Source organism: Dryobates pubescens, chromosome 31, assembly GCF_014839835.1.
Source record: "Dryobates pubescens isolate bDryPub1 chromosome 31, bDryPub1.pri, whole genome shotgun sequence".
NCBI lineage: Eukaryota > Metazoa > Chordata > Aves > Piciformes > Picidae > Dryobates > Dryobates pubescens.
The window spans coordinates 4,660,766-4,681,098 of record NC_071642.1 but is presented as its reverse complement, the minus strand read 5'-3'; the positions used below and the strand labels follow the sequence as shown (position 1 = coordinate 4,681,098).

The following is a 20,333-nucleotide window of genomic DNA, read 5'->3' as shown; positions in this document are numbered from 1 at the left end:
AAAACGCTTGAAGCCTTCTTAACAGAGCACAACCTGACCGCTGTTGTCAAGCTTTTAGGTGCCTTTGTCTTGTGTCAAGTGTCATTTGGAGTGTTCTTTGTCACTGGCCATCAGAGAGTGACAGGAACTGCCTGGGGGTTAACTGCCTGGAACTGCGACTGCCTGCGGGGAGCCAGGTGGGGAACAGGGCTGGGAAGCCAGAGCCCGTGGGGCACCCCTGCACCATGCTCCCACCTCCCAGCCCTGCCCCTTCCCCAACCTCAGCCTCTTGCCAAAACCTTCCAAAAGCAACTGGTTTGGTCCTTTTTTAGCGTGTCAGGTTGGAGGTGCCAAGGGAACCAAGAGGAGAAGCACTGCTGGGGTCCTCCACGTCCTGCTTCTCTCTGAGGTTGTCTTTCTCACCCTTGGCTAATCCTGAGGGGGCAGTTTTGAAGCCTCCCCCTCCAGTCACGTTGGAAATGCTTGAGGCAAGGAGAGGAGGGGAAGTGTTTAGGAGCTTGCCCACCAAAAGGCTTGGAGCCAGCCACCAAACTGATGCCCAGAGCTGGCTGAACCTCTCCAGCTGGGCTCTGCCATCTCTCATCCCCCTTCCATGTCATCGTTCCAGGAAGTTGACTCAACACAGTGCCAGAAACTTCGGGGCTTTTGTTGTTGTTTGCCTCACGGTTTGGGCTCCTCCTGGATGTTTTTAAATGTTTACATTTTAGCTTCCAAAGGCTTTGTTTAACACCATTAACCTGGCCCTGGCCCCCCGGGCTTGCTTGGCCCTCCCGTGGCGTGGAGGTGTCGCCGCTGGAGCTCGGGGCGGGGGGTGTTTATTTGTGGGTTTCTGTTGGGTTGGGGTTTTTTTTTCTCCTCTCCTGATCACAAGACAATAAATGCTCATCCTGTGCTCGATGAGAAGAACTGGGCCTCTGCAGAGAAGTGTGTCTGTTCCTAGGTAACCAGAGCTCCCTGGCAAAGGGAAATGGAGATGTCTCTATTTTTCCCTCCGCGGTCTCCCAGCGCAGGTTGTTTTGTCTTTAAAAGAACAGCACAATGTGGGATGAAGCTCCTCACCCGGGCTGGGAAAGCAGCACAGGAGTGGCCTCCTGTGCTTCCTGCTCCTACAGGTCTGCCATGAGCAGAAAAAAAATCACAGAGTGGTTGGGTGGGAAGGGAGCTCTGGAGAGCATCCAGTCCAACCCTCCTGCCAGGGCAGGGGCACCTGGAGCAGCTCACACAGGAACACATCCAGGTGGGTTTGGAATGTCTCCAGAGATGGAGACTCCAGCACCTCTCTGGGCAGCCTGCTCCAGGGCTCCACCACCCTTCAGTCACAGGAGTTCCTCCTCATGTTCAGATGGAACCTCTGATGGGCAAGTTTGTGCCCATGTGGAGTCCTGGGGCCAGTTCTGGGCACCCCAGTTTGAGAGACAAGGAGCTACTGGAGAGAGTCCAGCAGAGGCTCTGAAGATGCTGAGGGGCCTGGAGCAGCTCTGTGAGAAGCAAAGGCTGAGAGCCTGCAGAAGAGCAGCCCCAGAGGGGAGCTGAGCAATGCTCAGCAAAAGCTAAAGGAGCTGTGGGGGGCAAGAGGCTGGGGCCAGACTCTGCTCAGTGGTGCCCAGGGACAGCATAAGGGGCAGCAGGCACAAACTGGAACCCAGGAGGTTCCATCTGAACAGGAGGAGAAAGTTGTTTGGTGTGAGGCAGGCTGCCCAGAGAGGTTGTGGAGTCTCCTTCTCTGGGGAGCTTCCAACCCCCCCTGGCCATTGTGCTCCTGGGCAGGCTGCTGTGGGTGCCCTGCTGGAGCAGGGGTTTGGACTGGATGATCTCCAGAGGTCCCTTCCAGCCCTCACCACGCTGGGATCCTCTGTAAATGCCTTTTGCTGAAGTTCTTGCTCCACATCCTCAAAGTTTGAGCACAAAACACAGCTTTAAGCTCTTGGTCCAGCTGCTGCTTGGGCAGGTGCTTGGCACCTGGAGCTGTGACTCGTTCACCTCTGCCACACTCCCTCTGCAAAAGCCTGGACTCAGGAAGCAGACAGGGCAAACAGGACAGGCCCAAAGTGTGGGGGCAATGGGTGGTTGTGCAGCCAAACTCAGCACCGTGCCCCCAAGGAGCTCCCCAAAAGCTTCAGGGTCCTCTCATCATGGTGCACCCACCAGGAGGCTTTGCTTTGTCTGCTTCTTGATGTGTTTTTGTCACTTTGCTTTCCCAGGCCCTGACCAGGAAGGTTTCAGGGCAGGAAGGTTTCATCCTCCCACCGCTGAGCAGCTCGTTCTGTTTGTCATTGGGAGTGCTTCATTTGTGTTGTCTGCTGCTAATTATCCCTCATTAACTCCTGCCCACGGGCGAAGGGCAGGGTTCAGAGCTGGATGGCTTTCCCAACAGAAATTCCCTGGCTTTCCTGCCTCACTCCCTGGAGCTGGTTCTGGAGCTGGTTCTGGGGCTGTGCAGGTCTCTGCAGCCCACCTCTGGCATGCTGCATCCTCACCGCTGGAGATTTGCCCTTCAAATAAAATTCAGATGATTTGCTTTGCCCCTCTCCTGCTCCAGATGGTGCCTTCAGTCCTTGGGCTAAACAGCTGAACACCCTGAGTGTTCCCCAAGTGCTTGACGTCAGCTCTCCCAGTGGTGTGGGGAGGTGGCATGGTGCAAGAAGGAAATGGGGGGGGGGGGGGAGGGGGAATGGGGGTGGCTCTGCCAGTGGGTGCTGCAGGGGCAATTTTCCCCTCTGCACCAGCAGGATGAAGCTCACAGCCCCTTGCTGCCCTCCTGAGCAGGAAGAGGAACAGGACCATGCCACAGCTTGGGCTTTATCAGAGAATTGTTTGGGTTGGAGAAGCTTTCTGAGATCATCAAATCCAAGCAGCAACCCAACCCCACCATGGCCCCAAGTGCCATGGCCACAGGGTTCTGGAACACCTCCAGGGATGGGGACTCCACCACCTCCCTGGGCAGCCTGTGCCAAGCCCTGACCACTCTGGCAGCAAACAAATTGTTCCTCCTCTCCAACCTAACCCTCCCCTGGCACGATTTCAGGCCATTTCCTCTCCTATCACCTGATCCTAGGGAGCAGAGCCCAACTTCCACCTCACTGCATCCTCCTCTCAGGGAGGTGCAGAGAGCAAGGAGGTCTCCCCTCAGCCTCCTCCACACTAAACACCCCCCAGGTCCTTCAGCTGCTTCTCCCCAGCCCTGTTCTCCAGACCCTTCCCCAGCTTGGTTGCCCTTCTCTGGACCTGCTCCAGCCTCTCAATGTCCTTCTTGGTGTGAGAAGCCCAAAACTGACCCCAGGATTCAAAGTGCAGCCTCACCAGTGTCCAGTCCAGGGGCACCAGCACTGCCCTGCTCCTGGTGGCCACACCACTGCTGATCCAGGCCAGGCTGCTGGTGGCCTTCTTGCCTACCTGGGCACATGTGTGGAGCAGCTCATTCTCTTTTGTTTGTTCTCCAAAATCCTGGCATTTTTTGGCAGAAGCAAACACCCACAGGGAGAAATGAGCTCCAGACAAGTGCTGGGGGGAGCATTTCCCTGGAAGTGGGAGAGAATCAATGCCAGCAGCTGGGACTGCTGAAGAGGGTTTGGAGTGATGCTGGTGTCTGAAGAACCCCCCAGCCCCACACAAACTTGTTTGCCCTTTGCCTGGAACTATTTTGGGGGTGAGTCTGTCCTATGCTGTGCAGACGTGGAGAGCAATGGGATCATACAGTCATGCCTCTGCTCTCTACTGATACCCTGAAAGGGCCAAATGGTGACAGCTCTGTGCCACCACCAGAAAGGAGAGATTCTCCTGGCTGTGCCCTCCTTCACAAGGAGAGGGCTTTAATGGCCTAATGATTGAACAGAGTAGCTCCAAAGACTGAAAAGAGCAAAAGAGCTTTAGGAGGTGGCACTGGGGGCTGTGTGCCAGGCTGGCTGCTGTCCTGGCAGGGGTATTAGCCTGGAGCTCTGTCCTGGTGACATCCCCTGTAAGGCAGCGAGGATGGCAGCAGCTCCTTCTCTCATGTTCTGTGCCAGTGACTTTGCTTGGGGCTGCTGTCCCCAGAACAGCTTCAATGTCTGTAAAATTCGTTTCCAGCTCTCCTCTCCTCCCATGGGCCAGGATGGGGTTGCAGTGGAGGTGGCCATGTGGCTACACTCACCAGTTCCATGGCTGTACCCCCTCTGTCCTATCCCCCAAGCCTAGGTGTCCTCCTCAGATTGCCCAGCCAGGCTCTAGAGCAGGGCTGGGTGTTGCTGTGCCCTGTGGTGGGGTCGTGCTCTATACTGGGGCTGTAGACTTATTCGGGGGCTCAGGCCTGGCCCCTATACCTGAGTTGCTGTGACACATACCGGGGCCTGCCCCCTATAGCCTGTGCTGCCTATATAGCAGGGTCTGGGCCCCATAGCGGTGCCGTGCCCCATTCTGGAGGCTGTTCCCTGCAGTGGGGCTGAGCACGGTGCACCACACCGGATCCCAGTGGCTGTAGTGGTGCTGTACCCCACACCGGGAGCACACCCTGCAACGGGGGCTGTACCCCTCTAGCGGGGGGCTGGCGTCTGCGGAGGAGCCGTGCCCTATACCGGAGCCTGCCCCACACATGGAGCTGGGGGTAAGGCGGAGCTGGACCTTATTCCGAGCCCTCTGGACCAGGCCCGCTCGCGCCCGCCGGGCAGCGGGGAGTTAAACGGAGACGCCGCCGGCAGCCGCCAAGCGCGGCGCTACCGTAAAGCGCTCTGCACTGCCGCAAAAGCGCTCTCCCGTCGCTCTTCTCAAGCCGCCTATTCTCGAACGCGCTTTACGCCAACGCCGTTGCGCCACCACCCTGCTGCCGGCTGCGCTTGCGCTGAGCTCCGCCGGGCCTCTCCGCTCCGGAGTTGGTATTCAGGAAGGGCGGTTGCGCCGGCGGCGTGACGGGGGGCGTATGGGTGCGTGGGGAGCCTACGCCGGCGGCGTAGTGCTGTGGCTGGCTGGCCGCTGCCCGCGGAGTGCTGAGGGGAGGCGAGAGGCGGCGTGAGGAGAAGCCGGGCCGGGGGCGCCGCCATGGGGAGGCGGCCGCGGGGCAGCGGCAGCGCGGCCCAGCGCTGAGGGCCCGTGGAGGTAACCGGGGCCGCGGTGCCCTGCGGCTCGACCCAGCCTGGACCGAGCAGCGCCGGGGCCGGGGGAGGGCCGGGCCGGGCGGCGCCTCGGGCGGGGGCGGCGGGAGCCGGGGCCGTAGGGGGGCTGCGGGGGCTGGGCAGAGCCCGGAGGGGAGAAGGGGCTGTGGAGGCCGCGGGGCGAGGTAGGTACTGGGGAGAGGCCTGGGCTTGGCCTGGGAGTCTGAAGGGGGTCGGGGAGGTGGTGGGGCTGAGGGTAGGGGCTCGGACTGGGCCGGGGGGGTGGGGGGGTGGGGCTCTGACTGGATCTGGGGGTCTGGTGGGCTGTTGTGGCCGGGGAGTGTCGGGGGGCTGAGGGCCCAGCGCCGCCGTGCTCCATTTCCTCCCGGCGATGCCTGTTTTGTGGCCCTGGGAGAAAAGGGTCCGGCTCCAGCCGCGATCGCGGCCCCCTCTCCCCCCCAGCCCCTTCTGAGGTCGGGTCGAGGGCAGGGATGGGCTCAGGCCTGTCCCGGCTGTGTCCCCCCTGGCCTGCCCCCAGCCCCGGCCTGCCCCGGGGAGCCGGAGCCTCGCAGGATGTTGGCTCCTTTGTATGTGGCTTTCCTCTCTCCAGAGGGTTTGGGAAGTGTTTATTTGGGGGAAGGGACTGGGCTGAGCTGCTATTTAAAAGAGCTTTTTATTATTTTTTTTTTCTTTAGCAAAGAGGGTGAGGATGAATGTGAGAAACGGGGAAAATACCTTCCCCCCTTCTGCCCCCACCAGACGGGAGCTGACTTTCCGAGGCAGCCAAGAGCAGTTTTGCAGAGGAGAGAAGCAGCTCTCCTGTGGAGCTGGGCCACCACCAGAGGCCTGTGGCTCCCCTGTGGTGGCTGGCAGAGGGGAGCTGAGTGGGGCTCTCGCCCCTGGAGGGTGGGACACAAATAACCTGATGCTGGGGGGGATTTCAGTAAGGTCACTTCCTTTGAGGAGCAGCTCGTCGTCTGGGTAGAGCAGGGGCCTCCTGTGTTAAAAAGAATGAAGTTTGTGAAACCTCTTCTAAGTTGCCATGAAATTAGTGAGTTCTAAACGAGCTGGAGCTAACCAGGACCCAGGTCAAACCCTGTGTAGAGTGACTGCAGGGATGCAAGTGGTTCCCACCAGAGTGTTTGGAAGTTGCCTTGTTAACTAAAGCAATTGTTTCCTCTTTGCACAACAAGTGGTTGGCTCTCTGGAGATGATTCCTGGGGAGTCTGGAAGTTCACCTGCCAGCCAACTGTCCCTTCAGCCTGCCCCCTCTCCCCACAGCCAGCGTGGAGGCTCCAAAACTGGGCCTTATGTAACCGAGGGGAGCCAACGTTTGGTGTTTGCCAGAGTGTCTGAGGAGGAATGGCTGTAAATTAGGACAGGAGGCCTCCATGGGGATCCTGTGGAGAGGCCTTGTCTGTGGCAGGGCAGGCTTGGCTCCTGCCAGAAACTCACCAAACATTTGTTAGGTTTGGTGCCATGCAGATAGGAGCATTGCTTGCTGCTGGCTTTAGCACTGCTTAGCCACCTTTGGGGCCTCTAGGGGTGGGTTGTAGGTGGTGTGGTGCAGATGAGGTTGGTCTAAGCCTACTCTGCTGCCTGGCTGGTGGCAGGTCTGGATCTGGTGGTCTGGCATGGGGTTGGAGCTAGATGATTCATGGATTCGTAGAATGGGTTAGGTTGGAAGGGACCTTCAAGATCATCTAGTTCCAACCCCCTGCCATGGGCAGGGACACCTCCCACTAGACCACGTTACTTAGGGCCCCATCCAACCTGGCCTTGAACACCTCCAGGGAGGGGGCAGCCACAACCTCCCTGGGCAACCTGTTCCAGTGTCTCCCCATCCCCACTGTCCCTCTTCAAGGTCTCTTCCAGCCCATTCTATGATTCTACCCACGCTCAGGGGACCCCCAGCTCTCCCCAGAGAGGATTGTCTCCTTAGCTGCAGAGACAACTGCACTCCTGTGTCAGGCTACCTTGGGATTTGATCATCTCCTCCTTAGCTTACAAATCTGGAAGGCCTTCTGGAGCCGTTCTGCAGCTTCTTTGCAGGAGCAGCTGCCGCCCTGCTTGGTGCTCGCTGCGGACCGGCCGGGGCGCAGGTGGCGGTTTGCAGGGCAGCCTGTGTCTCTGCCCAGCGGTTTCCCTGGGCTCACTGAATGGGGCTCTGTGTGCCTGGCCTTGCAGCGTGGTTTGTGTTTGGTTTGCTTGTTGCAGCACTCCTCAGAAGAGCGAGTGGAGAGCAGGAAGCCGGCGCTTGCCGTTCAGCAGGTTTCTGGCTGCTGCCCTGCGAGCGCTGCTCCCTGCCGCCGCCGGGAGAGGCTCTGCCTGGCCTCTCGCTTTGTATTCTGCTTCCAGGCTCCTGTGCAGCCTGAGCCTTGTCAAAACTGTTGGTAGGGAGTGACTCAGCGGATCAATGAGGCTGACAGGAGGGCTGTGCTCACGGACAATCAGGATTGTTATTTCCCCTTCCAGCCCCGCTGGGCTGGAGGAGACCACGTCCGAGAGCAGCTGCCGATAAACACCTTCCCTGGGCTCTGGCCTGATTGTGCTCTGGAGCCTTCTCCCCCCTGCCCTCCCCTGTGCTTTTCCCAGCTCAGAGGAGCTCTGATGAGCTGTGCTGGAGCAGCAGCACTTTGCTTTGGCTGCTCCATCCCGGTGTGTGCCTGGCTGCTGGGCTGGGGATGTTACAGAAGGAGCCAGGCTGGGCAGGGAGCTGTTTATCTGTGCTCCTTAGAGAGGGGAACTGCAGCACCACAGGCACTAAAGGCTTGTCTGAGGTGCTGAGGAAGCCTCGGCTGAGCAGCAGCCCCTGCAGTGCTTTGAATCCTTTCTGGGGGTGTGCAGGAACAGAGCAGACTTCAGGTCTGTGGAGATGCTCTCCTGTCTCTCAGCAGTTAACAGGGGGGTTGGTAGCACTGTGCAGGGGCCTGGTTTGCCTTGTGCTGCTCCTGTGATTTCCACCTGCCCCAGGAGTCAAACCCTCTGCCCTCATAGCGCTGCTGGGAGGGGAGAGACTCAGATGCCAACTCAGGAGCTTCCTTCATCTGCTTGCATTGCTTGGCTCAGGGCTGGTGGGAACACAGTCTGTCTGTCTGCCTTCTGATGGCTGTGATGGGAAGGCTGCAGCAAGTTAGGGGTGCTTGAGAGGTGCTGAAGTGATCCCACACTGTGCTGTCTAGGAGGTGGTTCCTCAGGTAAGCTGGAACCTGTGGGTGAAACCTTGCAGGGCAGTTTGTGATTTCTTTCAGGGCTCCCAATAGAGTTTGCTCCTGGAGTGAAGGAATTCAGTTAGTTCTTGAGAGGCTTTGAATTGGCTTCTTTGGTTCCACAAAGATGAGGAACAGAAGGAATGTTTTCCAGTGCCCATGAAGTCTGTTCTGCTGGAAGGTTGATGGCAGTTGCATTGTCCAAGCAGTACCCTGCTGGCATCTGCCCACTGCAGTCAGACCCAGGTCACTTAAAATGTTGCAGCTGAATGTCCTCACTTGTAGGAAACAAAGATCTGGATGGCTTGAGGCTGCTTCACCTGTGACAGTGAAACCAGGTGTGCTCATGAGCTCATCTGCTCAAAACTGTGAGTCCTGCCCTGTGAGGGACACAGGAGGTGGGTGCCAGGCCTGGGGAGATTGCCCCACACTACAGGCTGACACATGGAGCTGCTGGAGTGGGTAAGAGGAGGCCATGAGGATGAGGGCTGGAGCACCTCCCCTATGGGGACAGGATGGGAGAGTTGGGCCTGTTCAGCCTGGAAAAGAGAAAGCTTCAGGGAGACCTTAGAGCAGCCTGCCAGCATCTGAAGGGGCTACAGGAGAGCTGGGGAGTGACTTTGGACAAGGGCTGGGAGTGATAGGACAAGAGGGAATGGACTGAAACTTGAGGAGGGGAGATTGAGACTGGAGATGAGGAAGAGATTGTTGAGAGTGAGGGTGGGGAGAGCCTGGCACAGGCTGCCCAGGGAGGCTGTGGCTGCCTCCTCCCTGGAGATGTTCAAGGCCAGGTTGGATGAGACCTTGAGCAGCCTGGGCTGGTGGGAGGTGTCCCTGCCCACGGCAGGGGGTTGGAGTAGGTGATCTTTCAGGTCCCTTCCATCCCAAACCCTTCTGTGAACCTCTGAATCTCAGCTTCCTCCCCAGTGTCAGGCAGCAGACTGCAGCTGCACTGCTGCCCACTGGGCCCCTCGGGAAGGGAGCCGCTGGGAGGTGCTGCCTGCTCTGGTGTCCATGGGGCAGAGCTGGCAGTAGGATCACAGAATCACCAAGGTTGGAAGAGACCTCAAAGATCATCAAGTCCAACCTGTCACCACAGACCCCATGACTAAACCATGGCACCAAGTGCCATGTCCAATCCCCTCTTGAACACCTCCAGGGATGGGGACTCCACCACCTCCCTGGGCAGCACATTCCAATGGCTAACAACTCTCTCAGTGAAGAACTTTCTCCTCACCTCCAGCCTAAACTTCCCCTGGCACAGCTTGAGACTCTGTCCTCTTGTTCTGGTGCTGGTTGCTTGAGAGAAGAGACCAACCCCCACCTGGCTACAACCTCCCTTCAGGGAGTTGTAGAGAGCAAGAAGGTCTCCTCTGAGCCTCCTCTTCTCCAGGCTGAGCAACCCCAGCTCCCTCAGCCTCTCCTCACAGGGCTGTGCTCAGGGCCTCTCCCCAGCCTTGTTGCCCTTCTCTGGACATGTGAACATGAGAGTTGGTGTGAGCCATGCTGCTGCTGCAGCCAGCTCTCAGTGAGGCCTTCCTCAGGCTCCTAGGGTGCTTGAGACACAGAGTGTGGAGGAAAGCAGCATTAATTTTGGTCATCCTTCATCTTCTCGTGTCCACCCAGCGAGGAATGTCCTGTGGCCCTTTGTTACTTCCCCTTATGTAATGGCTGTTAATGAGGGAGCCTGGCTTGTGCTTTCCACACGGTGAATTAGGCAGTTGGCAGGTGATGCACCAGCTCTGTCAGCCCAAGAGGGACCTTCTTGAGTTGATAAACAGGGGCTGAGCTTGGTCTTCAACTTGGATTTTTGGGAAGCTCTGCAGCCTCAGGGGTCTGCAGCTGAGCAGGGCTGTGCTGGGGGGAATGGGGGGCTACTGCATCCCTGGGGATTCATTCCCCTTCCCAGCCTGGAAAGTTGGGCACAGGGGGCTAAAGACAGCCTCTGGAAAGTCAGTGTCTGATTTGAAACCAGAATGGAGGTGTGATGGATTTGGTCTCCTGGGAAGCTCCATCCTCACAGGCTCTTGCCACACTGCCTGGTGTTTTCAGGTACAAACTTGCTGCTCTTTGCTTTCTAGAGAGCACTGAGGGATAAAGAGCAAAGCCAGAGCCCCTTTTTCTTTCCTTTCTCTAGCATGTGCTGTTGGCAGTGATGAAGTTTACACTCTCTGCCTGATCCCCCCAGGTACTGCTGGGAGAGGATGGTGCTTTCCAGCACCTTCTGTGCTGTGTGTGTGGGCGAGGGGCAGGCCAAGGCTCTCCTGGAATCCCCCCACCCCCAGCTGTGCCAATTCCTCTGATCCCAGCAGTGCAGGTTTGAGCTGGAGCCTGGCATTGGTGTGGCCAGGTACAGGCAATGACTCGGAGCAGGTGCTGGAAGCAGAGGTGTGGTCTGTGTGGTGGAAGGCACTGCTGGCCCCTGTCCTCTCTGGTGACTGGGAGGTCAGCATGCTGTGGGATGAGGCTCTGGAGATGTTGGTGCTCACAGGTACAGACCCATCTCTGCCTCAAGGCTTGGGAATTCCTGCACAAACTTGCTGGAGCTTGTTGCTCGGAGGGCTTTGGTGGCTGGGGAAGGACTGGGAAGTGCTGGAGCTTTCCCATTTCCTCCAGGGTAACTTGCAGCTGTTTTTTAAACCCATCAGGGGGTCCCAAGAAGGGACTCTCAGAGTCCCCAGCAGACTCTCCAGCCTGAAGCAGTGGATGTTTTAGTGTGGGGAAGGAGCAGAGGGGAGCTCCAGCACAGCAGCCAGCAGGCATTGCATTGCCAGGAAGCAGTTCTCCATTGCTTAGAGGAGGAGAAGCTGAACAGGGACCTCCTTGGGCTGGTGAGGACCAGAGGCACCAAGTTCAGGAGAGTGAAAGGGAAGCTCTGTTAATGCTCCACACTGGGCTGAGCTGGGTATGGTATAAAGCTCAGGAGCAGGAGATGCTGTGCAGTGAGCTTCAGGGACTGGCTAGAGAGGGGACAGCAAAGGGCTGCAAAGATGCTGAGGGCAGTGGAACATCTCTGATGGGGAAACACTGAGAGAATTTGGGCTGTTCAGACTGGAGAAGAGCAGCCTGAGGGGGATCTGATCAGTGCTGAGCAACACTTCAAGGGGGGCTGTCAGCAGGGTGGCACCAGGCTCTGTTCAGTGGTGCCCAGTGCCAGGCCAAGGGGCAGTGGGCACAAACTTGCCCATCAGAAGCTGCATCTGAGCATGAGGAGGAAATTCTGTGACTGAAGGGTGGTGGAGCCCTGGAGCAGGCTGCCCAGAGAGGTGCTGGAGTCTCCATCTCTGGAGACATTCAGAGCCTGCCTGGACATGTTCCTGTGTGAGCTGCTCCAGGTGCCCCTGCCCTGGCAGGGGGTTGGACTGGGTGCTCTCCAGAGCTCCCTTTCAGCCCAACCATTCAGTGGTTCTGTGCTGTCCCCCTGTGTGTGCTGCAGTAACCTTTCTCCAGCTGAAGCTCTCTGGCTGTATCTCCAGAGGCATTTTGCCACAGGGCACTGGTGGGCAGAGTCCTTGTGTTGGAGCAGACTCTGGGTTTGGGTGGTGGTGGAGCCTGCCTGGGGCCGGAGAGGTGAGAGCTGCCTGGGGATGGAGCAGCCCCAGCTGCTGAGGGCTGGCTGAGGGGCTGGGCTGCACTGAGGCTCTGCTGGGGCTCTGGCTGCTCAGGGCTGGCTGCAGGGTCCCAGGAGGAGCTCTGCTCTCCTCTCCTCCGTGGAAAGCACAGCCCAGCCATGCTTCAGGTGTGCTGACCCCAGGGGGTTCTTTTTGATGTTCTCCTCGCCTTTCCCTCTTCCGTTTGTTGTGCTGACATCTCTCTGACTACTTGGGCTCCTGCCTGCTGAGCTGTTTCCTTGCAAGAGCTGGCATGTCCACTGGGAAGCTGTGCTGCCTGCAGAGCAGGAGCAGCCTGCAGCATCTTCTGCATGGGGAGCTGGGCTGCCAGCATGGCTGGGTGAGGAGGTGGGCACCACCGAGAGCGGGGCTGCTGCAGCCAGGGTGGGGAGGGCACTGCTGGCAGATGTCCCTGCTGCAGTTTGCATGGCATCCAAGTCTCCCAGGGGGTCTGCTCCAGTGTCTCTGAGTGTAGATAAAAGCACAGACCTGGGAATGAGACTCAAAATATCCCTGAGCCTGGTGCAGAGGATGCACTGCAGCGGGTTTGGCTTGGGGACAGCAGCCACTCGGGGTGTGATAGAGCAGGGGATGGTTCCTGCTGCTGGTTCTGGTCCTGGCAGGGGATGTGCAGAGCCTGAAATCTGTCTTCTCCTGGGAGAGGAGAGTAATGCTCTGTGCTTTGCTCCCATTCTTGTTTGGAGCCAGAAATCAAAGTCCAGAGCAGAGCTTCTCCAGCCAGAATCATTTAAAGGCACTTGCTGTTGTTTTAGGGCCAATATTTAACTTGTGCCTGCCATGAGGAATGTCTGAGTTAAACTCCAGTGTTGGCCTTAAGGAGTTTGAGGGAAGAACATCCAGTGCTGGGGGGATGCCATGAAGATGATCAGAGGGCTGGAGAGCCTCCCCTATGGGGACAGGTTGAGAGTTGGGGCTGTTCAGCCTGGAGAAGGCTCCAGGGAGACCTCAGAGCAGCTTTCCAGGACCTGAAGGGGCTCCAGGAGAGCTGAGGAAGGACTTGACAAAGGCTGGAAGTGACAGGAAGAGGGGCAATGGCTTTGAGCTGGGAGAAGGGAGATTGGGACTGGAGATGAGGAAGAAATTGTTGGGTGAGGCTGGGGAGAGCCTGGCACAGGCTGCCCAGGGAGGCTGTGGCTGCCTCCTGCCTGGAGGTGTTGAAGGCCAGGCTGGATGAGGCCTTGAGCAACCTGGGCTGCTGGGAGGTGTCCCTGCATGGGGGTTGGAACTGAATGATGTTAAAGGTCCCTTCCAAGTCAAACCCTTCTGGGGTTTGGGTGGAGGAGCTGTGTCCCTGTGCCCAGGGCTCGGTGTGAGCCTGGCTGTGTCCCCTCCTTGGCGGTGCTGGCAGGGCCGGAGGCTGCGCCGGCTGAGCCGCAGCGCAGGAGCAGGAGCTGCTGGGAGGAAATGTTTGTGTGCTGGGGCGCTGAGCAGGGTGTGTCTGCTCACACAGCCCCAGTCCTGCTCCTGCTGCCAGCAGGGATTTAAAGGCACAGGTTTGGAGCTGCTCTCCAGCTGGGGCTGGTGTGGGCAGCCGGGCTGCAGCGTGCGTAAACTTCCCATCAAAGCAGCTTATGGGAAGAGAAATGCTCCTGCCTCTGCTTTCTCTGTGGGCTTTGGTGGCCAGAGTGCATTAGCTGTGAAATCCTCTGCAGTGGATCCTGCTAATGGCAGGATTTCCCTTCCCCTGACCTGCTGGATGAGGTGCCTGTGGTTTCCCCTGTCCTCTCTCACCTTCCTGCGTGAGCCTGCTCGCAGCGTGCCACAGACCCCATTGCACAGCCTCTGGTAAGCTCACAAAGGGGTCTGCTGCTGCTGCCCAGCCTTCTGGGCAGAGAGCAGAGCGTGGGGCTGGGTGCTGGAGGTGTACCTTGGAATCTAGGTCGGGTTATGCTGGCATCTCCCCAGGCTGCATGGGCTGGTGGTGGTGTGTGAGGATGAGGTGATGGAGAGGAGCCTGACCCGCTGTTCCCAGCTCCTTTGGTGACCTTAGGCCAGTCAGGCAGCCTCTCTCTGCAGACAGGACAGGTTGGTTGTTCTGGGGCTGGGTGTGAGGCTTCCTGGTAACCTTCTGCCCTGCTTTCTGGAGCTCTTGATTGGATGCCTTTGGCCATGCACATACAGAAAGATGTTTTCTGCTGAAGCACAATCAAAGGCATGCAGCTTCGCCTGCCCACGGGAAGGCCTTTGCCTGGGCTCCTGTGTGCAGAGTTCAGGCCAGCTCTGAAAGGCTGAGAACTTCCTCCTTCCAGTGTGGCAAAGGGCTTGCAGCAGCCTTCAAACCCAGCCTGAAGCCAAGTCCAACCTGAGCATGCTCTGTCTTGGAGAGGCAGAACCAAAGGCATGTGGTGGAGCCCCATCCAACACAGGGTGGTGTGGTGCTGGAGATGGAGAGGTTCTGGGGCTGTATAGGAAGATGGCAAAGTGAGGAATCTCATGAAGTTCAACAAATGCAAATACAGAGTCCTTCAGCTGGGGAGGAACAACCTCCTGCACCAGTACAGCTGAGGGGTGACCTGCTGGGAAGCAGCTCTGCAGAGAAGGGCCTGGGAGTGCTGGTGAGCAACAAGCTGCCCATGAGCCAGCACTGTGCCCTCATGGCCAAGAAAGGCAATGGGCTTCTGGGAGGCATTCAGGAAAGTGTGGCCAGCAGGTTTGAGGGAGGTTTTCTTCCTCCTCTGCCCTACTGAGGCCACGTGTGGAGTCCTGGGGCCAGATCTGGGCTCCCCAGTTAAAGAGACAAGGAGCTACTGGAGAGAGTCCAGCAGAAGCTCTGGAGATGCTGAGGGGCCTGGAGCAGCTCTGTGAGGAGCAAAGGCTGAGAGCCCTGGGGCTGAGAGCCTGGAGCAGAGCAGCCCCAGAGGAGAGCTGAGCAATGCTCAGCAAGAGCTGAAGGAGCTGTGGGGGGCAAGAGGCTGGGGCCAGATTCTGTTCAGTGGTGCCCAGGGACAGGGCAAGGGGCACAAAGTGGCAGCCAGGAGGTTGGAGCTGAGCAGGAGGAGAAAGTTGTTTGTTGTGAGGGTGCTGGAGGCCTGCAGCAGGCTGCCCAGAGAGGTTGTGGAGTCTCCTGGTGTGGAGAACTTCCAACCCCCCCTGGCCATTGTGCTCCTGGGCAAGGTGCTGTGGATGCCCTGCTGGAGCAGGGGCTTGGACTGGATGATCTCCATTGCTTCCTTCCAACCCCACCATGCAGAGGCTCTGTGTTCCCCCCCACTCCATTTGCATATTCTGCAGCTCCTGGTAGCATTTGTGGTAGTGATAACTGAGCTGTGTCCATTCAGCCTGAGGCCTCTGGAGGTGTCCCCACTGCAGCCCAGAGCCCCTTTGTTGTTCTGTCCCCAGTTTGAAAGGCCCTAGAGGGGCCATGTTCCAGAGCAGCCTCTCTCAGCCCCTACCCACGGGGCTGGCTGTGGGTGTGCAGCTGTGGGAAGTCCTGGTCCCTTTCCCTAAGGAGTGTGGATGGGTTTAGGCCCACAGGTTCTCTGTGTAATGAGTGGAGGAACCTTGGGAGCTGTGTCCTGTCTGCAGGGACTGGAAGAGGTGCTGGGAACTGGAAGCAGGGATAATTGAGTCAGAAAGGAGGAAATGTTTGGGGTTTGGATGGGAGTGTGTGCTGGGGAAGGGTGAACGTGTGTTGGCTGAGCTTGCTGGGACAAGGCAGGGAAATGAGAGCCCAGAAATGAGGGGAAGGGAGGGTTTGGTCCTGCAAATAATGTTCCAGGTATTAAGAGCAGCAGGATGAAATGGGTCATCTTGGGGCAGTATCCTGTGTGTTGCCTTTGAGGGTGATCCCTCTGAAGCCTTTTGTGTAGGGCCCAGAGAAGCAGGTGGGGAAGCAGTGAGGTTGCACTTGACCTACCTGCTCGAGAGAGGGAAGTCTGCAAGGAGGGGAGGCTGAGGGGAGGCCTCATGGCTCTCTATGGCTACCTGAAAGGAGGTTAGATTGAGGTGGGGGTCAGAGATTGTGCCAGGGGAGGGTTAGGTTGGAGATGAGGAACGATTTCTTTGCTGCCAGAGTGGTTGGGGCTTGGGGCTGCCCAGGGAGGTGGTGGAGTCCCCATCCCTGGAGGTGTTCAAGAGAGGTGTGGCCATGGCTCTTGGGGCCATGGTTTGGTGCCCATGGTGGGGTTGGGTTGCAGGTTGGCCTGGCTGATCCTGGGGGGCTTTTCCAGCCCAAACAGATCTGTGCTTTTATGAAAAGCTTCCTTTCCCAGCCTGCAGCTGCACCTTCAGCAGCAGCCACTCTCCTGGGTGTTCCTCTGCCAGTCCTCACCCTTTGAACCCTGTGCAAAACAGAGATGGGGAGCAAGGCAAGATGAGGAACCCCCTTTGGAAGGTGGCAAACCAGAGGAGTCCTTAATCCTCCAGCCTGTCACAGTGCATAGCAGAGGGCTGTGAGTCTGATCCCCTGCCTCAGGGGTGGAGGAGTGAGAAGGTCCTGAACAGTCTGTGGCATGACCAGGAATGGGATGTATGTCTCTGGCCCCTCTGTTCTGAAGCTTATCCCTCCCTGCAAGCCAGCAGGCTGGGGCATGTGTCTAGGACTTAAGGACTGGTCCCTGTTAGTTGGGAATCAACCTTCTCCTCCTTCTTTTCTTCTCAGCTCTCTGGCCTGTCGCTTCCCCATCTGCCAGCTAGGCAGCTTGCTTCTGGACCTTCAGGGTGTTATGAGGAGCAGTGTGTAATGGGTTGAGCTGCTTGGGCTTGGAGCAGGGCTGGGAAGATGGATCCTCATGGATGGCTCTGAAGATGCTGCTGATGCTCCTGTGTAAGCTGCTGGATGTTGTTGTGCCATGGGGCAGCCCTCTGCCTCAGTTGCTCTGCAGGGAGGATTCGTTGCATGGCAGTTCTGGGCTGTGGGTCCTGCTTGTGGTCCTGGCTGACCCCACTGGGGTGCAGAGCTGGGAGCTCTCCATAGGCCAAGGCAGCCACGAGTGACTTTGCAGTAGGGAGGTGACTCTAGCATCTCTGCACAAGGAGTTTGATGGCTCTTCAGCGAGAGGTTTCTCTGTGAACCCCCCCTGGAAGCTTTCCTTTCCCTCCCTCCCCAGTTCTCCAGGCTTGGCAGTCACTGGAGAGGAAACGTGTGGGGCTTGGAGCAGCTTAGGGAGGAAAGCAGAGCAGGAGGTGGTGTTTGCTTGAATGTGGGACAGCTTGGCTTGGCAGAGCTGCAGCTCTGCAGCCCAGAAATGGAAACAGCCCTTGTCACCAGTGGGAATGACACCCTGCCTCCACCCACCCTGCGAGGGGTGAAGGGCCCACGCCGGAGCGCTGAGGGGCTGGGACTGAGCAGAGCTGGCACTGCTCCTGCTTCCATGCCCTCCTAGAGGAGTTGGGGAAGTTGCAGTTAGCTGTGGTTTGGTAATTGAGAGAAAACTGGATCCAGGCACCTCCTCCTTCCTTGCCTTGCTTTGCAACAGGCAACCCCAGATCTGGCACTGCAGCTGCTTCTTAACCTGGTTCTGTCAAGAGGATGTGGGTTAAGGGGGGAAAAAAAAGCCCCAACCTTACTATAAAAAGTGCTTATGCACCCAGATCCTGCTGACAGAGAGGGGTTGGGAGCGATACAGCTGACAGGAGGCCAAGCAGGTCCCTGCAGAGTGACAGTCCCCAGCTGGGCCGAGGCCTGGGGGATCCCTGCTGTCACCTGCAGCTCCCAGCCCTCGGCAGCCGCACTGGGTGTGCGCCCGGGATCTGCCACTCGGAGGCTTTGGAGGGCTGCTTCCCCCCTTTCTCCGTGCCTGGCATGTGAGTGGCTCCTTGGCAATCCCTTCTGCAAACCCCTCCAGCTGAAGGCCTCAGAGTGCTCAGCCTGCCCCTGTTCCTGCAGGATGAGGAACCATCCCAAACCCTGGAGATGGGAGATGAAGCAGGCTGTGGTTTCCGCTCCTCCAGTGCTGGGTGTTTTCCATCTGCTGCTTCCTACTCAGCCCTAGTCCCTGGGCAGGGTTGGGAAGAAGCTGGTAGTTGAGGTCTGGGGCAAGTCAGCAACTGCCCATGAGAAGTGTTGGTGAGGGTGGCAGGGGGAAAAGTGGTTTGGCTAAGCCTCCCAGCCGGGCTTTGTGCTCTCCTGGCTGGCTGCTTTGTAGCACCAAGTCCTCAGGGCTGCCTCAAGCTGTCTGTGGTGGCCAGGATCTTCTGACATCTTCAGCTGCAGTGCTGAGCTGTCACATCCCCTGGGTGCTCCCAGCACCTCGTTGCCTCCTCACTGAGATTGCAGGGGGTACAGCACAGCTCACTCCACTTCCCCAGCTGTTGGGGCTGGGAGCCCCTCCTTTCCCCCTCCCATGGAGTGGCAGAGCAGGGGAGGAATCCCAGAATCCCAGCAGGGGCTGGCAGCAGGCCAGCAGCTCACCCACAGCGTGGCAGCGTGGGAAGGCAGCTCTGTGCTTCACCAGGGTTTGTCTCCACCAGCTGTCCACAGAGCACACCAGAACCCGTGGGGATAGAGGCTGCCCCCTTCATCAGAACCTGACTGAGAGCTTCTCTTGACCTCCCCAGCCATGGGAATGGATAAGTCACAGAATCCCAGCAGGCTGGTGGATGGGAGGGAGATCTGGACATCACCCAGTCCAACCCCCCCTGCTAAAGCAGGGGCACCCCACAGCAGCTTGCCCAGGATCACAGTGGCCAGGGGGGTTGGAAGCTCTCCAGAGAAGGAGACTCCACAACCTCTCTGGGCAGCCTGCTCAGTGCAGGAAGCAGGAGATGAACCCCCACCACTGTCCATCTGTATCCCCTGGCAGTAGGTCAATGACTTTTCAGAGGTGGTGGCTGCCCAGGGTAGCACTGGGGAGGAGGAGGAGGAGGAGGATGGAGGTTCTGGCTGCAGGCATCTGCTCCACCCAGCTCCTAGAAATGTGAAGCAGGAGACAAATGTGAGGCCAATGTGGCAGCGGAGCGGTGCTGCCCCAGCAGGGCTACTGCCCTGGCCTGCAGGAGCTGCTGGGAGCTCTGCTCCTCTCCTCCTGCCACCGCTTTCTGCACAGCACTGAGTAGTTATGTGCCTCAGCTCCTTCTGTCAGGTCTCTTCCTTGGTGAGGAGCTGTTGGAGTGGGGCTAGAGAAGGCCATGGAGATGATCAGAGGGTTAGAGAACCTCCCCCATGGGGACAGGCTGGGAGAGCTGGGGCTGTTCAGCCTGGAGAAGCAAAGGCTCTAGGAGGAACTTAGAACAGCTTTCCACTACCTGAAGGGGCTCCAGGAGAGTTGGAGAGGGACTTTTGACAAGGGCTGGGGGTGACAGGACAAGAGGGAATGGTCTGAAACTCAAGGAGGGGAGATTGAGACTGGAGATGAGGCACACTGAGGATGGGGAGGCACTGGAACAGGTTTCCCAGGGAGGTTTGTGGATGCCCCCTGCCTAGAGATGTTCTAAGCCAGGCTGGATGAGGCCTTGGTGGGAGGTGTCCTTGCAGGGGAGTTGGAACTGGATGATCTTTAAGGTCTCTTCCAACCCAAACCATTCTATGAGTCAATGTACTCAGGCTTGGGCTCCTTGTCTCTTGTTCTCAGGGAGCCTTCTCCCTGCTCCCTGTGCAGATGAGTAGAAGTGCTGCTGCTCCTCCTGTGGCTCTTTAGGGGTGCAGGGAGAGACCAGGGGGTGCTGAGAGCTCAGCTCTGCTGAACTTGCTCCCTGGAAGTTGGGAATGAGTGTGGATATTCTGGGTTGTTCAGTGCTGCTGAGCCTTCTCTGACCACTTTCAAGCCATTTGTGTTGTGGGGAGACCTGAGGGCAGCACTCAACATCCTCCTGGTCCTGAGGCTCCTGGGAGCTCATCCAAAGGCTGTGGAGGGGCAGAAGTGCTGAGTGTCACTTGTGTCACACTGCCTGGGCAGGAGTGACCTGGCCAGGCCTTGTTTGTGTTCAGCTGAATTCCTCTGCAGGAAGGAAGTCTCCTCCAGGTGGATGAAAGGCTCTGAGACTGTCACCTAGCATGGGCTGGGGTGAGGAAGGGGTCCATGTGCATCCAGGAATTCGGCCTTGCTCTAGGAAAGGGCTTGGGAAAGGTTCCCTGTCCTTTGGAGAACAGATGTGGAGCCCCTCAGGCAGGCTGCAGCTGATCCCCTGCAGTGCCAGAAGGAAGCAGATGTGGGACTCAAGGCTTTGGGATCTCTAAGGACATCCTCAAAAGGGTTGCATGCTTTTGCTCTTGATGGTCTTACACCCCTTGACAGCTCTCCCTCTTGAGCCACTGCTCAGATGGCTGCATCCTCCCATGTCCTCTGCTCCCCTTCTGCTGCAGCCTGGCCTCTGGGACACAGCTGTGAGTTGTGCTCTGTAAGCAGAGTCCTGAGGAGCTCTCCCATGGTGTGTGGGAGGTCTGGTGGGACCCTCTGACTCATGCACCCCACAACACCTCTGCTCAGGGTTTCTCTGGAGCCTTGTCCTGCTGTGATGAGGAATGGATCATCCTGTGGGCAGCAGCCCCC

General features: G+C 58.1%; 1 protein-coding gene across 4 annotated transcripts in view; it reads left to right on the top strand.

Annotated features, from left to right (window-relative positions):
• Window positions 1–4,845: 4,845 nt before the first annotated feature.
• Window positions 4,846–20,333, top strand: part of CSNK1G2 (casein kinase 1 gamma 2) — a 51,576-nt gene continuing 36,088 nt past the window's right edge. For 2 of the 4 annotated variants that reach the window (XM_054175244.1, XM_054175245.1), the window contains exon 1: window positions 4,846–5,067. The gene's annotated coding sequence lies outside the window, so the exon portion shown is untranslated. Of the gene's footprint in view, window positions 5,068–5,195; window positions 5,249–20,333 lie in introns of those variants that run through there. The other 2 variants (XM_054175247.1, XM_054175246.1) reach the window with 2 other exon arrangements.